Genomic DNA, 21,820 nt, shown 5'->3' with positions numbered 1-21,820 from the left:
GATTTGAACAAGGCAGGTTAGTTGGAGAACTGAGCATTGGAAACTCAGCGAAGGCTGATTAAAATGCACAATTTGCTGTAGCTGAGACGACAGAATGAGAAATTCTATAGAGTGGCCACAAAGTCCCTAAGCACACAATTTGTCCATTAACAGACCTCTTTTCACTGCCACATCATGGGTAGCTGCTTTAGAAGGTCCTGGATAGGGACATATTGAACCCAGAGTATTCATCACACAGCTCATTTCAACATGCTTCCCAGCTCTTCCTACGGCTGCTTGAGACCGTCGTTGAGGCAACAAGACAGTAAGTACATCAGCACATGAAGCTTTCTCAGCAGAGAGCAGGTTCTCAGGAAGGTCAGTGGATTATGGGTTGGAGATGGATCACACATGTGGAGGAGGGTGCAGAGTTGTCACAATTTGCTTTGGAGCCTGGTAAAAGAAAAAAATGGTAAGGCTGTCAACTAGCAGTGGGAGACTTAACTACCTACCACCAGCCCAGAAGAACCTGCAAGAAAATGGATATTTGTGCGGAGAATAGAAGGAAACATAGAAATATCTTCTTTCATAATCTCCTCCAGTACTAATTTGGTCTGAACCGCAGTCATCTCTTGCCAGGACAATAGACCTTGTTTTTATTTTTGCTATTCAGCAGTGGGCATGCATTGCTTTGTTCAATATGCTACAATTTTGATTTCACCCAGAGTGAAAATGTAAGTCATGACTATGACCTACAAGAAACTTTCTGATCTGGCCCATCTCTTACCTCAATTTCTACTCTTGGCTTCTGTCGCTCTGCTGGAGCCACACGGGCCATCTAGCTTTTCCTTGGCCCCATCAGTGTGCCCTATCTCAGGGCCTTTGCCTTGGCTATATTACCTCTGCTTGAACATTTCCTCAGAGACTGGTAGTAGAATAACCACTACTGAACTGTTTGTCAGAGCAGGGAGCTAGCAGCAGCCTGGGTGGCCCTTGTTCAGAAGCTGGTAAAAGGAGGCTTGAATACAAGTGGCCAGACTACTATTCAAGTTACTTGTTCCTGCTCCTCCTTCAAGACTCCAATAAGGGACAACTTGTCAATAACTACTAACCAGGCTATTCTAATTAATACAGTGATCGGTTGATTTCTTCTCCTGCATTCCCCGCATGCTGTGTACTTTCCCCATCCCTATAATATTTGTCATCTTCTTACACACTTTGTTTTAACATTATATTTACTACCTATTATCTATGTTCTCTGGACAGAAATGTAAGCCCCATAAAGACATTCCCTGGGCTGGTGTGACTCAGGTGGTTGGAACATCATCCTGTACACCAAAAGAGAAGGGTTCGGTTCCCGGTTAGGGCACATACCCCGGTTGCCAGATTGATCCTCAGATGGGAAGCAACTGATTGATGTTGATGTTTCTCTTTCACATTGATGTCTCTCTCTTTCTCTCCCCTTCCCACCTTCCCCCTCCACTCCCTCCGTACTGCTTCTTTAAAAATCAATAAAAAACATGTCCTTGGGTGAGGATTAAAAAAAAAAAAAGATAACAAATTTCTCTTGCCTGGGAGACCACAAATAGTAAATATCTGCTGGTTCCAGGGAAGGCAAGGCAGCTGCATCTGTTCTGTGATAGACCAGGTCAATTGATACCAGGAAATTATGCAGGACATTAGTCAAGGGTGAATTGGTCTGGTCCTACTGAGTGAAGGGGTGGTAAGATACTCATCAAAAGTTAACAGTTACCAGAACCCATCACTCCTGAAAAATGTCAAGGTAGATTAAGGACATTGGATAATTTGATAGACTAGGTTATGGCCTGACATCTGAATTATCCTAAGGCTTATGAGTTTTTCAAGGGTCTAAAAACCTATTTGAGTCCGACAGGCATGGCTCAGTGGTTGCGTGCAGACCTGTGAACCAGGAGGTCATGGTTCAATTCCCTGTCAGGGTACATGGCCAGGTTGTGGGCTCGATCCCCTGTAGGGGGCATGCAGGAGGCAGCCAATCAATATGCCAGAATATGCGTGAATTCTGCTGAGTGGAAAAAGATATTTGAAGCGATTTGCACAGGCAATTAAATGTTCCAGCCCAGAAGAGCCACATGTCACCACGCACAATTCATTGTCCAGAACTAGTCACTTGGCCTCCAACCTACTACAAGTAGGCTAGAAGGTGTATTTCCCTCCATGTGCCCAGTGGATGAATCAATATAAAAATATATTTTAAAAAATAAAAAATAAAAAAATAAGACAGTGCTCATTATTTTGTTTACTGATATATCCAAGATGCCTAAAGCAGAGCATCCATGTAGACCACAGAGTAGGTGATCAGTATTTTTTAAATTAATGCATACTTAATATAATATTTGCTATGTGAAATATCTAGGCTATAAAATGGTATGTACAATATATTTTCATATCTATAACGACAAATATAAGCATGAAATATTAGAAATTTATAACCAAAAGTATTAACAGTGCTTATCATTGGGTGGTAAGATTACAGATGCTTTTTTTTATTTTTGGAGTGTATATTTAAAGATTTATTTTACTTTCTCCCCTTTCCTTCCTTCTCTTTCCTTCAGCTCCCTTTTCCATTTTCCTTTTTTAACTCAGACATTCATTTTGTTCATTGTAGCCCTCAGTTCAGGACATACGATCCTTATTAGTCTTTACTTAACTCCACCACTATTTTTATTATTGTTTTCCTCTTTACTCCAAACTGCAGCTCAAATGCCCTCCCCTGCCTAATGTACTTAATACAATCCTTCTAAGTGTTCATTCAAATCTGCATGTATTCTTGAAAAATATATAGTGTTGCTTTCTGTGTGGTTTTACTTTTTTATAAATGTTCTTGCACTTTACATTTCATTCTGCATCATACTTCTTTGATCAACACTTTGTTTTTTGTTCATGTTGCTCTAAAGTCATTCTAGTGTACTACTTCTCACGGCTGCATGGCATTCATTCAGAGAGATATATATCGCACATTCTACTTATCAGTTTCTAAACCAGGGCCACCCAGGCTGCAGCTAGTTCCCCGCTCTCACAAACCGTTCATTAGTGGTTATCCTACTACAGGTCTCCAAGGGACAATGGTCAGAATTCATACCCAGGAGTGGAATTACTGGAGTTAGGGCAAAGGCATTCTTACCGTACTGCCAGATTTTGCCTCACCATGCTTGTAGCAATTAACTCTCAACCAGCTGTGAATGAAGCTGGTAAGAGTTAATTTTTCCTATGTTCTTAGCAGCATTTAATATTATGGAAACTTTCAATTTCTGGCATATTGATAGGTATAAATTTGTATCTTGTTTACATAGTCTTTTCCCTAACTGAAAAGTAAGATTTTATATTTCTCCATATTCTCTTTGCTATCCAAGTTTCCCTTCCTCTTAATTATCAACTTATTTCCTTCACTGAATTTCTTATCTTTTTCTTGTTGAATTGTAGGAATTCCTTTTATAGACCATATATTAATCATTGCTTAGTTTCCTATGTTGCAAATATCATCTCTTTCAGTTTTTCTTTGTCCTCATTTTTTATCTCCCTCATTTAACATAATTCTTTAATTTTGATGTAGTCACACCTATCAGCCTTACCTGTTATGGTTTATGTCTTTTGGTGTTGTTTGCAATATTCTTTCTCACCTTAAGAAGGCAAAAATAGCCCTAACCGGTTTGGCTCAGTGGATGGAGCGTCGGCCTGCGGACTGAAGGGTCCCAGGTTCGATTCTGGTCAAGGGCATGTACCTTGGTTGCGGGCACATCCCCAGTAGGGAGTGTGCAGGAAGCAGCTGATCGATGTTTCTCTCTCATCGATGTTTCTAACTTTCTATCTATCCCTCTCCCTTCCTCTCTGTAAAAAATCAATAAAATACATTTTTTTAAAAAAGGCAAAAATATTATATTGTTTACATAGTTTTACTTTTTATATTGCGATCTTAAATTCATCCAAAGTTTAATTTTGTGCATGACTTATATCAGAGAGGATAGGCTAAATTATTCTGTAATTATAAGCCCTGAGTCCTTTAATGTCTCTTGAAGCAACAAAAGTTTACTTCTTGCTCCTGCTTCATGCATGATGGTTGGATAGAGGGGCTCTGCTCATGGCAGTGACTCAGATTGTCAGGCCTCCAGACGGGTATGATCTGAATTCTGGTGAGTGGAGAAAAGATATTTGAAGGGTTTTGCACAGTCAATTAAATGTTCCAGCCCAGAAGAGCCACATGTCACCACGCACAATTCACTGTCCAGAACTAGTCGTGTGGCCTCCAACCTACTACAAGTAGGCTAGAAGGTGTAATTTGCTCCATGTGTCCAGTGGACGAAGAACTGGAAATACATGGTAAGGAGTATATAGTATAATACAGGGGTGGGCAAACTTTTTGACTCGAGGGCCACAATGGGTTCTTAAACTGGACCGGAGGGCCAGAACAAAAGCATGGATGGAGTGTTTGTGTGAACTAATATAAATTCAAAGTAAACATCATTACATAAAAGGGTACGGTCTTTTTTTTTTTTAGTTTTATTCATTTAAATGGGCTGGATCCGGCCCGTGGGCCGTAGTTTGGCCACGGCTGGTATAATACATACAGGGTGTGTGGAAGATGGCTTCATGTCTGGTGGGACTCCGTTCTTCTTCTTTTTGTCAGAATTCTTAGCGCATTGAGTGAATTATTTTTCTTTATATAAACCTGAAAGTCAGTTTCTCAGGTTTCCTGGATACTCCTTTTGGGATTTAATTAAAGTGTCATCACATTTATGAATTAATTCATGGAAATTGTCATCTTTAGAGTATTAAATCATTCCATACATGAATATGATATTCTGTTTTTCTTATATATCTTTCATAGAGTCTCAGATTTTATTTATTAAGGTTTTGTTCTCTTTTTCTGCTAGATTATTTCCTAGGTCGATCATAGATTTTACTGCAGCTATTAGTATTTTACTGTCTATTTTTTACCTGCTTTTTGTTGTGAGTATATAGGAATAGAAATGATTTTGATGATATTGTATGGAATCCTTCAATTGTCTTTCTTGTCTGAAGAGTTTTGATTCTTTGGGTTTTTTTTTCTATATAAATGATCAAATTATCTGCAAATAATGGTAATTTGGGTAAATTTCTTTTAATTTTTATACCTGTTTTTATTTATTTATTTTTGGTCTTAACTTTTGGCCAGCCTGCCAGGACTATGCTGAACAAGTATTAGCGGTAGTAGGCACCCTACTCTTATTCCTATTAGTGTTTTCAGGCTTGTTAATATTAATTATTTGAGTGGTTTTGTAGGTAGTACCTTATAAGAATTGTATTTGCTTATAACTAGTGATGTTAAGTACTTTTTATTGACTATATGTCTTTTTTTGTGAAAAGTCTGATTTGATTAAGACTTTTATGCATTTTTTAATTGGATATTTATCATTTTAAAAGGACATCTGTAGGACCTTTTAATATATCCTGGGTAAAAAATGTTTGTCAGATATATGTATTACAAATACATCTTTCCCCTGTGATCTCATATTTCCATGGGAGTGTCAGTTTCCCTGGCCTCTTTAGATGGCGTTTAGCCTGAGTCTGGGCTTGTTGTCTTTGTTACTCTAGGGACTGGGATAGAATTAAAGCAGCTCAGGGTATGGTGCTTGGTGACAAAGTCTATACCCAACTACTCTTACTTCTCTTCCTCCTCAGTGGCTCCTCCCCTCAAGGACCACTCAGAAATTGTCTGGGGCTCTTTGTATTTCTGAGCGCCGTTGCTATGTCTGTACTTTTCTGATATCTGAGCTGGGAGGAAAAAAAGGAAGAATCCTTCAGGAGCTGGTGTGGTGGTTAGAGCATTGGCCCTGGGACTGAAGGCCCTGGGTTTAATTCATGCCTGGGTTGAAGACTCGATCCTAGGCCCTGGTCGGGGGCATGTGCGGGGGGTAACCAATCTCTCTCACACTGAGGTTTCTCTCTCTGTCTCTCCCCCTCCTTTCACTCTTTCTAAAAATCAATGGGAAAATATCCTCTGGTGAGGATTAACGACAAAAGAATGTCTATAATGTATAACATACAGAGCACTCCATGGACTTTACTCCTTGGTCCCACTAAAGTGCTCTGGATTCTGTGTGCACTTTCTTCCCAAGTGAGAAAGGACTGGCTGGTGGTATAGAGACTCTCCAGCCTCACAGAACAGAGAACCCTCTACAGCTAGCTTGCTTTTACAAGTGCCTAACGGTTTCCAATGGGTTCCCAGCTTCTGGACATACTTTGTTTTTATAGCCACCATGGCCTTTCTCCATCACAGAGGAGCCCAGGTTTGCATGAAGCCACCTGGTCTGCAATTCAAATGTGAGGTGATTTTAGAAAGGAAATATATAAAAGCAGAAGTTGGGGAAATGAGTCTGTAACTTTGTGCTATAATGCTAAATGAAGGGAACTTTGTAGTGACTGTGAGACAGAAGAGTTGGAGGAGTCTTTACACCACCAGCCAGTCCTTCTCACTTGGGAAGAAAATGTTTCTGGAAATGGGGGAAAGGTCTGCATAGATCTAGTTGTGGTACAGATTTTGTTTAGCCCTCTTCCTCGTGGCATATTTTTTGTTTGTTTGTTTGCTTGGCTGATCCTCCTTTATATATTTAGCTTCTTGAGGGCAAGTATTTCAGTGACATATTGCTGTGTAGCAAACCACTGCAAAACTGAGTGTCTTAACACAATACAATTACTCAATCATCTGTCATGATTCTGTGGCTGATGGGGTCTCAGCTGGGCAGTTTGGCTGCTCTTTTTTGGAGTCTCTTCTATGGCTTATAGCCCGATGGGGGAGGGCTGGGACATCCAAGATGTACCAGTTTCATCACAGGTCTGGTGTCTTGGTAGAGAAGCCTGGAGGCTGGTGATGATAGGAGGGACTTATAATCTGATAGATAGAGCACCTGAATTGATCTGAAAAATAATCATATTATTTTAAATCTTAGAATACAAATACTTATGTTAATAGGAGGTTAAGGGATTAAGTTTTTCCTTAAGTTTCTTTTTCAAGGCCTGTGTGAAGTGATTAAAGAGGTGACTCATCTGTGAATCCAGCAAGCAGAACTGATAAGCATGGTCAGACCAACCCACCAGGAGTCAAAACATCATCTCATCCCCTGATGACTAAAGATGATAGCTGATGTCTGTGGATCCCAAGGACTGCCATAGCATTTTGTTCCAGCCTCACCGTAGCCCCTTCCCCTTTATAATCCTGTCCCCTGCACCTTGTGTTTCCTGACCTTCATTAATCTTCATTTTTCCTCTTGGATTTTGTCAGATACTGTACCCCTCCTTGTTCTTCTTTGCTTTCCCTTAAAAAAAAAAAAAAAAGCAGCCCTTTAAAACACATAACCTAATTCTAAGCAATGTTATTCATAGGAACACGATTAATAGTTTGATTTCATATTCAATGTTATCCCTGTGCTACATAGAAGCATCTCAGTGTCTCCAGTGGTTTGCTCTCCACCCTTGGGAAAAACTGCTCTAGCCTGACAGCTTCTTCTCCCTTCTCAGCAAACTAACCTCCTTCCTGAGAGCATGACCTAGACAGGCAAGGTATTGGGACATCCCTGCAGGATTCTTCCTCTTCCTCTCCCTCCTCTTTGGCAGGTGTCTCTCCCCTTTCCTTCCAAGTCCATTTGATTTCACAGAATTCCTTGATGGTACCTTGTGCATAACAGGAATGCTCAGGTGGACTTGCAACATATGACGAGTAACAGTTCATTTGTCCCTGTTCTGTCAATTTAATGTTTAACCACAACTTCCCCATCTTGATGGGGTATCACACGCATGCTAGCAGAAAAGGGGAAGTGAATGAACTTCTCAGGAACAAATACAGTATCCTGTCTTTCACACAGGACCCCTGATGCCTGCAGAGACCAGGGACAGTGGGAAAGGCAGTATTTTCTCCCGACCGGCAGAATACAGGCCATGCTTTCCCAGCCAGGGGGAGGCAGAACTCCCTGCTCCCTAGGGAGCGGGCTCTCTAGGAGTGGAGGGACTGTCACCCAGCTCTCCTGCTGCTTCCAGTCAGCGATCACCGGCCTCACTCAGCGGCCAGGGCAATAGGAAGAGAGACCTCTGGGGAACTCAGGAAACCACAGTTAGGGTTAATAAAGACTCATACAATAAGGGAACCCAGGGATTATTCAATGCTTGGCAATGAGTTTTTACACCACTGAAGGCTTCACTCAAATAGCATCACTGCTGATTGTTGCAGCTGGAATGGTTTGAAATATCTGGGGGAAAGATCAAGTCAATATAAGTGCCAAAATATTTAAACCCAAGGAGTCACGGTGCTCTCTTAGTGAAATTATAATTATCTAGGTGCTATCAAATATATAGACAAGCTCATGTTGGTTATTAGAGCCTTTGAATTTTTGTTTGTATAAACAGATTGAATAAACATAGACTCCCTCACTGATTTAATAAAACATATTTGTGAAGATTCCATCATATGGGAAACAAGGGTATGTTACTACATCCCTTAAAATTCTGCAGAAACTTTGAGTGTGATTTTCATACTCTATAGGGCAATTCATTCCTAGGAAGCCACAAATCACCACAATTTTAATGGAGGAAATAGTTTTAAGGTGGGCACACATCACCAAAAAAAATTTTTTTATGAGAAAAAACAGAAAACGAAATATTCAATGCACAAGTCAGTGCTTTCCAGGGACTTTCCCTCTGTGTACTAATTAGCTATTGCTGCATAACAAATTGCCACAAATTTAGTTGCTTGAAACAGTACCATTTGAGGTATCCAGTAATGGCTTTGGATCTGAGGGGAGTTGTGCATGTGTGAAGAGGAAGAGGAAGGTGGTTCTTTCATACTATCTGTTTAGAAACCTTATGCTCTCCCTGTGTTTCTCTCTCTCTCTCTCTCTCTCTCTCTCTCTCTCTATATATATATATATATATATATATATATATATATATAAAATAAAAGCATAATATGCTAATTAGATCAGACAGCCGAACAACCTTCTGGAAGTCCTTCTGGATGACTTTCTGGATGAAGCCGTGGCTTTGAGGGCTGAGGCAAGCCACCACGGCTGCAGGGGCCGAGCCCCTTGCATGAATTTTGTGCATCGGGCCTCTAGTGTGTATGTGTGTGTATATATATATATATGATTTCAGAGAGGGAGAGAGAGATAGAAACATCAATGATGAGAGAGGATCATTGATCGTCTGCCTCCTGCATGCCTTCTATTGGGGATCAAGCCCACAACCTGGTCATGTGCCCTTAGCTGGAATCAAACCCAGGACCTTTCAGTCTGCAGGCCAATGTTCTATCCACTGAGCCAAACCAGCTAGGGCGCTGTGTTTCTCTTTTACTCTCACATTACTGCCACACTGACAACACTCTGACATCAGATGTGTGGGTGTTTTCCCCACAACAAGCAATTCTCTGTGACACCAGCTGGGTGTCCTACAATTTATCCCAGTTCTGACACCACCTACCTAGAGACAGCATCAGATTTCACTGGGTGAGGGCTCATTTCCATTAGGCCTACCCCGACTCCAAATGCCAGTCACAAGTAGTGGGTCTCCAAGTTACCCACCACTTCTGTTCGAGTTTTACTACAAATTGTAGGTTCCCATGACACCCCCTTGAATTCAATCATTCTAGAACAGCTCACAGACTCAGGAAACCCTTACTTCCATTTACAAGTTGGTTTTATACTAAAGGACATGATAATACAGATGAATGACTTGATGCAGAGATACACAGGGAGATGTCTAGGAAGGTCATGAGTTCAGGAGCTTCTATCCCGGTGGAATTGAGGTACCTCATCCTCCTGGTGTGTGGATACATTCATCAACCTGGAAGCTCTTCCAACCCAATACTTTCAGGATTTTTGGAGGCCTCATCACATAGCCGTGTTCAGTTATTAATTCCACTTCTAGCCCTTCCGTCTCTGGAGAATGCGTTGGGTCTGGAAACTCCAGGCTTTCTAATCATAGCTTGGTCTTTCTGGTGATCAGCCCCCAGGCAAAGGCTTATCAAAAACCAAGGGGACATCTGTAAGGCTTTCAACAATAAAGACACAGTTTTTAAGAATCACCTCATTAGTGCAATGGAGGAAGCAGAGCCTGGGAAGTAGAAGTAGAAGCAGAGCTGCGGAAAGATCTGGAAACAGCATGTACACACCCATCCCCCAGAGCCGGTCCCATTCTGGACATCGGGGCAGGACCCGGCCTGTACGCCTGGCGGGTGGAGAAGATGAAGCCAGTGTCGGTGGCCCCTGAGAACCAGAGCATTTTCTTCCTGGGGGCCTCCTACCTAGTGCTGTTCAAAGGCACGGAAGAGTTCGCCCACCTGTACCTGTGGCCAGGCCAGCGGTCCTCCCGGGATGCGCAGGGAGCCTGCACTCTGCAAGCTGTGCGCCTCAGCACCCAGCTCGGGGAGCGGCCTGTGCAGCACCGAGAGGTGCAGGGCAATGCGTACGACCTCCTCATGAGCTATTTCCCGAGGGGCCTCAAGTACCAGGAAGATGGAGTGGAGTCAGCATTTCACAAGATCTCCGCAGAGGCCACCCCAGCTGCCACCAGGAAACTCTACCAGGTGAAGGAGAAGAAGCATATCCGCGCCACTGAGCTGGGACAGCTTCAACGCTGGGGGCAGCTTCATCCTGGACCTGGGCCGGGACATCTTCGCCTTGTTGGCGGAAAAGCCAACATCCTGGAACGCAACGAGGCTCGGGACCTGGCCTTGGCCATCAGGGCCCGTGAGCAGCAGGGCAAGGCCCAGGTGGAGAGCGTCACTGATGGGGAGGTGCCTGCCGAGATGACTCAGGGGGCCTCACCCCTGGCCAGACTAATGCCCACGCTGCGGCTCTGTAGAAGGTCTCTGACGCCACAGGACAGACAAACCTGACCCAGGCTGCTGACTCCAGCGCCTTTGCCATTGAGTTGCTGATACCTGATGACTGCTTTGTGCTGGACAATGGGCTCTGTGGCAAGATCTACATCTGGAAGGGGCAGAAAGCTAATAAGAAGGAGCGGCAGGCGGCCCTCCAAGTGGCCGAGGACTTCGTCTCTGGCGTGCGGTCCCCGCCAAACACTCAGGTGGAGATTCTGCACCAGGGCCATGAGAGTCTCATCTGCTGGCGATTCTTCAAGAACTGGAAATGCGAGGGCCATCTCGCCTGCCTGACTGCCTGCTCTTCCTCCTGCTGCCTGGCCAGTGCCCAGAGGCTCCTGCAGATGTTCAATAAAGGAGACAAGTGCTTTAAAAAATCACCTCCTTAGAACAAAAGACACTTCTACTACCCAGGAAATTTCAAGGATTTCAGGAGCTCTCTGACAGGAACTGAGGCAGAGACCAATATAGATACTTTTTCTATTACTTCACACTGTCCCTGCAGAGTGTTTGAAAAAGCACAGAATTGGAGTCAAAGGGCCTGGCTTTGATGTCTAGCTCCAACACTTATAAACTCTGTAAACATGGCGATGTTTCTTAACCTATATCATGCTCAATTGTTAAAAAGAAGTAACAATTTTAGACTACCAGGTTTTTATAAATATGCTATTATAGACATGTGTTTTGAATATTGCACTAGTACAACAGCAATTATTATTTCCTGGATATTCAAAACTTTCCCTGGGATCAGGTGTTATATGGTAATACAGGATAAAGAGAGATACTCAGGGAAATGTAATGCATTCTCTTGGTTCATGGTTAATATCTTCTTGCTCTTAGGCAGTGGTTCTCAACTTGTGGGTCGCGACCCCTTTGGCGGTTGAACGACCCTTTCACAGGGGTCGCCTAAGACCATCCTGCATATCAGATATTTACATTACAATTCATAACAGTAGCAACATTACAGTTATGAAGTAGCAATGAAAATAATTTTATGGTTGGATCACAACATGAGGAACTGTATTTAAAGGGCCAGAAGGTTGAGAACCACTGCTCTAAAGGAAGACATATAAACCAAACTACTAATAATATAAGACAGCATGAAACAACTCCCAAACAATCGATATTCCAAGTTGCTTCATTGCAAATGCTGAATAATTTCATTATAATAGGCTCATGGGATGTTGAATCAGAGGCAATACTTCAGTTAAGATTTTGGTATGAAGCAGATAGAGATTTGAAATCTGAGCTACTCCTTATTAAGTGTATAGACTCAATTCAGTCCCTTCACTAGGAAGATTGGAATCCTATATAATGAAAGGCTAATATGCAAATAGACCGAACAGCGGAACAACCGGAACAATGGGAAACTGGTTGCTATGATGTGCACTGACCTCCAGGGGGCGTGTGCAGAACATGGCGGGCATCAGCTGCAGCGGGATGGTGGAGCAGGTGAGTGGGGGTGCCAGACCAAGGCGGGGTGCCAGTCTCTGTCATCGGGGTGAGCCTCTGGTGGTTACTGAAAATTCTTAGTTCCCACACCTGCTGCCGGTGCCAGCACTGCTCGCACCCACTGCCAGTGCCCAGCACCAGTCCTGATAGCTTGGCACCATCAGCGGGTGCTAGTGGCAGCTGATGGCCCTGATCTCCCCTGAGGGCTTCTTCACCTATCCCTGCTCCTGAGGGGCTATCAGGGCAGAGCTGCTGCTCACATCCACTGATGGTGCCAGCCCTGCTTGCACCCACTGATGGCGCCAAGCCTAATCACTTTGCGCCTTCAGTGGGTGCGAGCAGGGTCAGGGCTGTCAGTGTGTGGGAGCAGCAGTGGGAGCAGAGCTGCAGGCGGACAGGGACCAGAGGCCGCGGTGGGAGGGGCCAGGCAGGGGCATGGAGGATAGGCCGAGACCTGCCCCTGTGCCTACTGCAGCCTCGCAGCCCACAGTTCCTTTCAAGGTGCCCAAATTCATGCACTGTGCCCCTAGGAGTAACAATAATATCACCCTATAATGGTTTTTACAAGAATTAAACAAAATAATGTATATTATATACATGTACTTCAATGTTTGTTACATAGTTTTTCTTGAGTGCTGATTCTTCTTAAAGTTAATAATATCTTAAAAGTACCTATTTAAACCCTCTTACATTGGAAATGAGAAAACTGAAACCTTCAAATTCTCAGTTTTATTTCTTAGAAAGAAAAACAATTGTGACTATGATTCATGGGACAGAGTAAGATCATTTAAAAAGGATTTGAACTTACCAAAGGAAATGAGTATGAGGAAATTATTGCTGTGCAATGAGATAAAGCTAAGAAAAACCAAATATTTTCCTCATAATAAACCAACAAGCTGAATCATCTGCTTCACAGGTTGGGGTCATTGCAACACTGTGCTTTTAGCAAGCAATTTGGTGGGTGCAAGCCTCTTGCCCACTCCCAGTGACATGCACATTCTGGTGCAGAGGTTGCAATACCCTTGGGTGTTGCCTGTCCACTCTGAGCAGCCACCCATGGGAAACTGCTGGCTCAAAGTTTCTGTCCTCTGCCAGGCACAGTGAGAAGGGGAGCCAGCAGCTCCTGGGCCTAGCATGCACTTGCACCCCTAGATTGCCAGGAAGGTGCCCCAGGGAGAGTCTGAACTTTCCTCACAACTATCCCTAAGCTCAATGGAGTGTGACATTAGATAGTAAATTAAAAAACCTTGGGGTACTATGCTAAGTGAAGTAAATCAGACAGAAAAAAGCAAAGACCATCTGATGTCTCTTATATGTGGAATCTAAAAACAACCAAAAACCAAGCTCATAGATAGAGACCAGATTGGTAATTGTCAGAGGTGATGAGTGAAGGGTGTGAAAAATAGGTGAACTGCTTTTTTGGGGGGTTCAAATAAAATAAAATAAAATAAAATAAAATAAAGGGTATTATTGGAACAATTGGTAAAATTTGAATCAGATCTCTAGAATAAGTCATAGCATTTTATCAATGTTGATTTCTTAATTTGGTCATTGTTTTGTGGACAGGTAAGAGAAACTCTGTGTTCCAGGAAATATATCCTGAAGTATTTAGGAGTAGAAAAGGGCGTACACAGTGAACAAACAAAACATCATGACAGGACGAGAGAGAGACTTGACTGCCTGAGACTCTGCTCTGGAACAAGGACCCCCATTTGCACTTTGCACTGGGCACTGCACATCCTGTTGCTAGTTAGGAGAACAACAAAAGATCACTGTTGGTAATAAAAGAAATGGTTGAGGCACGACTCTTGATTTCCACCAAATGCCCTTTTAATGATCTAGTGTAGCCAGCGTTTCAGGCAGATAGCTCATGGAAGTTTATCAGAGGCGATCACAGATCAAATGAGGCAGTCACTCAAATGATTCCAACAGATTTGATAGAGTAAACACCATACAGTAAGTGCAAAGGCCAATGGGACCTGTATGCTTCTGTAGATTTGGCAAAACCCTTCCTTTTTATCCCAATTTCAGAGTCTAGCCTGGCAGAGTTTTTTGTTATCCTGGAATGAAAACCAAGGATATTTGAATTGGCCTGCATGTTATAATATAGTGAGGTGGGACTAGGATTTGATAATCATAAGAGCCAGTTTGTGAACTATATTAATGATATCATGATATATATGATATCATCATGATATCGTCCACATCTCACACCAGCTGGTCTGCATCAACATGTCTTTTTTTCATTCAAAGTCCTTATTACCCACAGCAGGATGTCTTGGTCTTCTTTCTAACACCTAGCAATTTCTAGGTCTCTCATCGCAGTGTGTCTGTTCTCCTGGGCCAAGTTTTAAGTTCTTCCATGGGATCAGCACTTTTCTGAGCCCTAAGTCTTCAGGGGAGGAAGCTCTCTTGGCAGGAAGAGTGGATTTCCACTGAAAATTGATTTGCCCCTTCATGTTGTTTCATTGCCCTTTGAATAACCTTGACACATCCACCACTTCAGCAATAGCTCTGAGGTTGTCCTTTGGCCACACAGTGAGAGCCCAGGCTCATGTGGGTTCCCACAGAACCCATATTATCTCGTTTGACCATCTCAGAGGTGAACTGACTTCCCAAGGCGTAGGACTAGCAAGTGGTGAAACCATCACTTTAATGCAGTTGGTGACCTCCCTCCAGAAACCCCCTTTGATTTCCTTTCCCTAAACTACCCCCCACCCATCCCAAAAGCTGCATTCAGTCTCCTTACTCTTGTCAACGAAATTGCCGACCTGATATTGAAATGACCTGCTTTTCTGATTGTTACCTGCTCTATTCTCCTTATAACTGGTTTAAATCACACTTTGTATAGTCCATGCTTAGTAAAGAACTTAAGCACGGTAATAACAACAATAAGAATATTTATTGTTCCACCAGACCTGGTTGTTGTGAAAATTATGTTTGCTGTGATGAAGTTTGAAAAAAGTGGGGGAGTCTTTCATTTTGTGAAGTGCTGAAGGGAAAGTGGGTGAGTGGAAAACGTTGCTTGTCCTCTTCAATTTGAAATACATAGAGTGGCTGTTCCACCTTAAAGAAAGAGTGATGATAGGGGATATATAAAATGCAGCCATTTTAACCAGCTGCTAAATTTATTAACACCACGAAGGTTTAGGCATGAGAAAAAGACTATTCTTAGTCTAACTAGCTGGAACTTAAACTTTTTTTGAACTTTCCAGTCCTGTGTCAAAGTCTGGATGTACATCTGGATCTCCAGGTAACCCTCTAATTATCCCCTGAAGGACGCATGTATTCAGGCCACCTGACATGCATTATCCAGACCACCAGGACTGACCAGACCTCCTGGTACCCATCTTCCGGACATTCATCCACCTGTTATCCATCATCCTGACTGCCTGACATCTGATTGATAACACCTGCATGCCATGTGATCAGGTGTTTCTGCATCATCATTGTCACCACGAGATAAAAGTGTGAATCTCAGAACAACTGCTAAAAGGGCATGGTTCTAAGAGAGGTAAATTGTGCCCTAATGTCATGGACCTTACATAACCAAACTTTTGGTTTAGCTAATGACAATGCAACTCCACCTCATTGATGTTTGCAGAAAGCTTCATTGATATAATCACTTACAAATCAGCTTCTGGATGTTAACTCATCTATCACTGCCATGTCCGTGTTCCAGGGAAGACTCTTCCCAAAGAACTGTGTTTCCTACTGACCTGCAGGGATGAAGTTTGTACGAATCCTAAGAATCTCTGTGGCAGGTAAAAGAATGGCCTCGAGTTTTTTATATCTCCCCCACCTACACCCCCTACCCCCTTGGCCTTTGATAAGTTAGGTCTATGTCCTATCCTCTTGAATCTGGGTGGATTCTATGACTGCTTTGATTATTTGAATAAGGCAAAAATGACAGTTTCTTGGCAGCCTTTACTTTATGTCTTACATTTGCTTTTGGAGCCCTGAGCTGCCATGTACAAATCTATGCGGAGGCCACATGCTGTGAAAAAGGCCAAACCAGACAGAAAGGCTGCGTGAAGGGCATCAGGATATTTCCACCATTCCAGCCAGGCGCCAGACGTATGAGTGAAGGAGCCTGGAATGACTCCAGCCCCAGCAACCATCTGACTACAACCACATGAGAGCCTGAGCAAGAACTGCACAGCTGTAAATAGTCAACCACAGAGCCAGGAGGGATTATCATTTTAAGCCACTAAGTTTTAGAGTGTTTTTATTGCTGTTGTTATGCAGCAATAAATAACCAGAAATCTCCATTGATTAAATCTTTGGGAGACTAGGTCATTTTCCCCCTCCGGCACACTTACTGAAATAATGTTTGTCTACTGAGGTTTTAGAGAAATGTAGTATGTAGGCAGCAGAGGGTAGGTCAGTGAGTTTCTCAGCTGACTGAATACATTGTTTTTTCATTCACATCCTGTCTGCTTCAAAATTAATTTAATGCTGTAACTGAATAATTATTGAATGAAAAAATTAATAAATGTGATGAATGAGTCATTGAATACATAAGGTAAGCTTGGACATTAATGATAAATTGACAAGTTGAAGGCTTCTTGATTTTTTTTCCAAAATGTATATCAAAATGCTTACTGTGCTTGACTCTTTTCAAGCATTTTGGAAGTCCCCAAACATAGCAGGTCATCTAACAACTCCATGCCATTGATCATGTGGTTCCCTGAACTTGGAACCCCCTTCCTTTCCAAATTTGTGGCCTTACAACTCCCACTCATTCCTTAATCTAAGGTCAAATGTTACTTCTTTCCTAGGCTTAGGGACCCATTTATTCATTCATGCAACAATCATTTATTGAGTACCCACTTCATGCCAATTATTGTGCCCTTGAGTAAGTTAAAGGGGTAAGCAATTCAAAGAAAATGCAGCCTGATATGAGATAAATTTGATGTATTTGGGGAACACTTCAGCATGGTATGCAATACATCTCAGACAAGTAGCTCCTGAGCTGAGTACAAAGAGGTAGCTGGAAAGCAAAAGAGAGAAGTTGTCGGGGAGAGCTTTTGTGGTTTGTCTGGTTTTCTCTTTATGTTTTTAATCAAGATGAACTACATAGGGTTTATTGTAAGAAAATTGGCAACAAATAATAAAATTACTTTGAAAAGGGGATAAATAAAGTTTTCTTCATCTCCTTGCCCAACATTTTCCCCATTTATTTTCTGTTTCAGTTGCTGGGATCCTACTGTCTCTATCATACTAGTCCTGGTGTTAATAATTAGGGGTTCTGAGGATTTAATTGTTACAATTTACTTAGGTGAATAATCGAATTTTAGACCATCCAGTAATCTGAATGCCACTCTACCCAGAAAGTACTTCTGGTGGTGGAGTGCCCTGGTTGCCCCTCTCTGTAATGCATACCTTTACTTGTCTACTACAGGGCAGTGCTACTCAAAGTGTCATTTTTTTCTGGCCCATAGACAGTTGTTATTCCATAATGAGATAAGTACAAAAATGGAGAACAAGTGCTTAGAAGATTTTCTAGCAATTTGGCAGAGTGATTTATGTCAATTGAATCTAATAATTTAAATATTGGGCACTCTTAAAAATCTTTGTCATTTTATTTTCCTAGTAATTCTTTTTTATTGTGTTTAACAAAAGTATTGGTCCATAACTCATTGAAAGTTTAAGAAACTGGTTCCACTACAGATGGGTTGAAAAGCACTGGTTTAGACCACAAGCTCTAAAATCCTTTCATACTCCCGTCTCTCTACCTGGACACCTCCCTCCCCCTTACTCCTAAAGTTTTGCTCTTTGATTTTCCACTCAGATGGTTCTTCCTCTTGGTGGCTTCCCATGACCTGTCAGTATTGGATATTGGGATGGATACCTTTCTACAGGATCCCACAGCTCTACGTGCTTCTCCCATTATGCCCATGGTACTTGGTATCATGTCACATAGGCGGTCTTCCTCTGGAGAATATAAGCTCTGGAAAGGTGGAGCCATATCTATAAAGCTCTATATTACAGACATGAGTCCCCAATATGGTGCCTACTACGCAGTAGACCTCGCTGAATATTCGTTAAATGAGTGAATTAATCAAAGAATGGAGGAGTTGAGGAGGTACATCCAACCTCCAGGAACCTCCTTCATGCAGGCACCTCTGTCTCCATGCAGTCAGGACTTGTGTCTTAGGTGAACCAGCTTGAACTCTCTCTGATCCTGGTCTTTGAAGCATTCAGACCTTCCCACCAGGTTTTTGTTCACCCTGGGATTTAGGATGAAACTGCTCTTCACTCTCCTCTTTCTTCCCTGATCTCTAGGTTGCTTCCTAGATGGCTGGGCCTAGTGTAGCTTCCTAATGTAGTCCTGCCTTCTCTCATCTTAATCTTCTCCTTCTGCACTCACTTTTCCCCTCTTATCAGTCAGCAGACTTCTCCTTCTGAGGTCTGCACAGGTCTGCATCATCTCCCTGCATTTCAAATGCGGTTCACACATTCTTGCCCAAACCTGTGCTCAATGCCACCATTACTGTGTGTTTTTTCTAGGTCTCTCCTTCTTTCTCTCTCTGTCGGTCACTCTGTCTCTACCTCTCTTTTCTCTATCTCCCTTGGTGTGTATATGTGTGTTTTGCTCCGACTCTATCATTTCTCTGTCTCATAAGCATATTTAACACAAAACCCCTAATACTTGTCAATAGCAAGAAAGGGACATTTATAACTCAAACACATAAGGCAGATTATCACTCAGAATTTCATTAATGGCTGCAAATGTTGTGCAATAGTGTTACTTGATGCCTGGATAAGGCGGGGAATAAAATACGGAAAGAGAAAGACACCCCAAATCAAGCAAGGGCATCAATGTTCTACTTTAAAAATTTGCCTCAGAGCTCACCTAGACAGTGAAATGTTTATCTATGTCCAGGGTATGATTGCTAGATGATAAGCTCCAAAAAAAAAAAGGCATTTCTGCCTTCAGACTTTCTTTAGCAGAATTAGATTTTGACCTGAGTTATCTGGTTAAATGTTATGTGTCTGTGACTCCACATAATTCACTGTAGAAGACATGTATTGCAGATTTAAAATACCACAAACTTAGTGGATTCAAACACACATTTATTACTTCAGTTTTTGTGAGACCAGCGTCTGGACATGGCTTAGCAGGGTCTCTGCATAGGATCTGGAGGCATTATCTGGAGGCTCCACAGAACTCTGCTTCCAAGCTCCCTCGGGCTGTATTTCTTTTCTTTTCTGTCTCATGACCACCTCCTGAGGCTATTTACTGATGAGTCCCAGCCTGTGCATAGCCTCAGCATCCCTCCATCTCCCCACTACAGGTACTGGATCCCTTCCAGCAGGCGCAGTCATGCGTCTCCCAATTGCCTGAACCAAAACTGACCAAAGGTAGGAATCACTAATACAGCCACTGCACCTCTTTCTGAGAGTCCTCCCCAATTCACCACTGATGTGCAAGTTCAAGTTTGTCAATAGTCCTTGGTTTTACATTGGGTAACTTGTTTTGTTTCAGTTTCTTAATAGATTTTTGTTCTGATACTAGACCAGCCTATGACCAAACTTTAGCTGGTGGTTTTCTCCCCCACATTATTCTCCCTTGCCACTCTGTCATTTCTTTAATAACATCTTTATAATTATATATTTATTTGTGTTCCTTTTTTGATGTCTACTCTTCCTAGACAAAATTTAATGAAGTAGCATTAAATGTGCTTCCCTCACTGTCCTACATCTTGCATCCAAGACAGTGTCTGTCATTTAAGTGAATGGATAAAAGAATGAACAAGTTTCTACATCATATCTGGTATGGCATAAAGCATAAAACTTAGTGGTGATAAACCTGTCATACAATTAGCATCTGCACACAAACTTGTATCACCAGGAACTGCCAAGTACAAAATGGTAACAAATAACAAGGGAATATTTTAATGAGACAGCGAGGATATGAGATATTTTGTCTCCCGGGCATTCAGAGAGCTCCACAAAAGAAACTTTTGGATTGAAGAGGTCGCTAAATTCCAAGCTATTTCTGTTTTCTCATCTGTAAAGATGACCTGGACTACATGATTTGTGAAGTTTCTAAGATCAAATATTCTAGAATTCCATTTCTCTATTTTGTCCAGAATCAGTACTACGGGACAACTATTGACTAAGGTTTTTCCTCCTTAGATGTGTAAGGGATGCTTACAATATCTGGAAGGTAAAAATAAAGATCCTGTTGGTAGAGGGAAGGGGAAAGGGTATGTGATAGCGAGTGTGTGTTCCTACTACACTTACTAGCAGAACATCTGTTCAAGGATCAGTCCACAATGTGGTCATTTTGTTGAAAATAAATTATTCTAGCCCTAACTGGTTTGGCTCATTGGATAGAGTATCGGGTCCCAGGTTCGATTCCGGTCAAGGGCATGTACCTTGGTTGCAGGCACATCCCCAGTAGGGGGTGTGCAGGAGGCAGCTGATCGATGCTTCTCTCTCATCGATGTTTCTAGCTCTCTATCCCTCTCCCTTCCTCTCTGTAAAAAATCAATCATGTATATACCGACAAAATACCGACTTCTGCACATGGGCCATGAAGTTTCAATCGCACTGTACGTGCATGCCCACGCATGGTAGTTTGTGGTATTTTGTGGAAGAGCCACACTCAAGGGTCAAAGAGCCGAATGTGGCTCGTGAGCCGCAGTTTGCCGACCACGGGTCTAAGCCAAGGACTGTGCTAAAGGCTTTGCATGCTTTATTTCACCTATAGTTATTCTAAAAGTGTAAGGTACTGCCAATGAGGAAAACCCTGAAAACTAGGAAAATATTGCAGTTTTCCTAAGGTAACATCTCTAATGAAAGATGGAGGAAGTACTTCATCTCATCTGTCTGACTCCAAAGCCAGTGCTCTAAAACATGAAATTATACTACCTTCAAATTGATGAAATTCTGTGATATTTTAAAATTTTAATTTATTCTCTTTCTTCCCAGTCCCTTCTTCCACAAATAGGTCCTAAATCACAGTTTTGGAGGAGATTGGACCCAAGAGAATTAGGCCAATTGTAAAATGCACTGGGGGTCCACTTCCTGCTGAGCAAACATTAAGGTTATCTTAGTAACAAGACCATCAACCTTATGAGAATTATGATTGTTAAGCCCTGACCACTCTCTCCAAATTAAGTAATAAAAAGAACAAATTTTATTTTATTTTATTTTCATCTTTTCTACTTTTTTTTATTGCTTAAAGTATTACAAAGAGTAGTACATATGTCTCCTTTTTTTTCCCCATTGACATTCCCCTGGCTTCCCCTACCCCCCAGTGTCTTGTGTCCATTGGTTATGCTTATATGCATGCATACAAGTCCTTTGGTTGATCTCTTACCCCGCCTCCCGCCCTCCCTGGCCTTCCCACTGTAGTTTGACAGTCTGTTCGATGCTGCTCTGCCTCTGTATCTGTTTTTGTTCATCAGTTTATAATGGTCTTTATTATCCATAAATGAGTGAGATCATGTGGTATTTTTCTTTCATTGACTGGCTTATTTCACTTAGCAT

The 21,820-nt window shown here is 42.2% G+C and overlaps 1 pseudogene; it reads left to right on the top strand.

The window, feature by feature from the left end:
• Positions 1–10,143: 10,143 nt before the first annotated feature.
• On the top strand, positions 10,144–18,375 carry LOC139018488 (macrophage-capping protein pseudogene; annotated as a pseudogene).
• The last annotated feature ends 3,445 nt before the right edge of the window (positions 18,376–21,820 follow it).

Source organism: Myotis yumanensis, unplaced genomic scaffold (assembly GCF_028538775.1).
Source record: "Myotis yumanensis isolate MYYU_CA2020_CCGP unplaced genomic scaffold, mMyoYum1.0.hap1 SCAF_10, whole genome shotgun sequence".
Lineage (NCBI taxonomy): Eukaryota > Metazoa > Chordata > Mammalia > Chiroptera > Vespertilionidae > Myotis > Myotis yumanensis.
The sequence above is the reverse complement of the archived record's forward strand: the minus strand, read 5'-3'. Positions and strand labels throughout refer to the sequence as shown.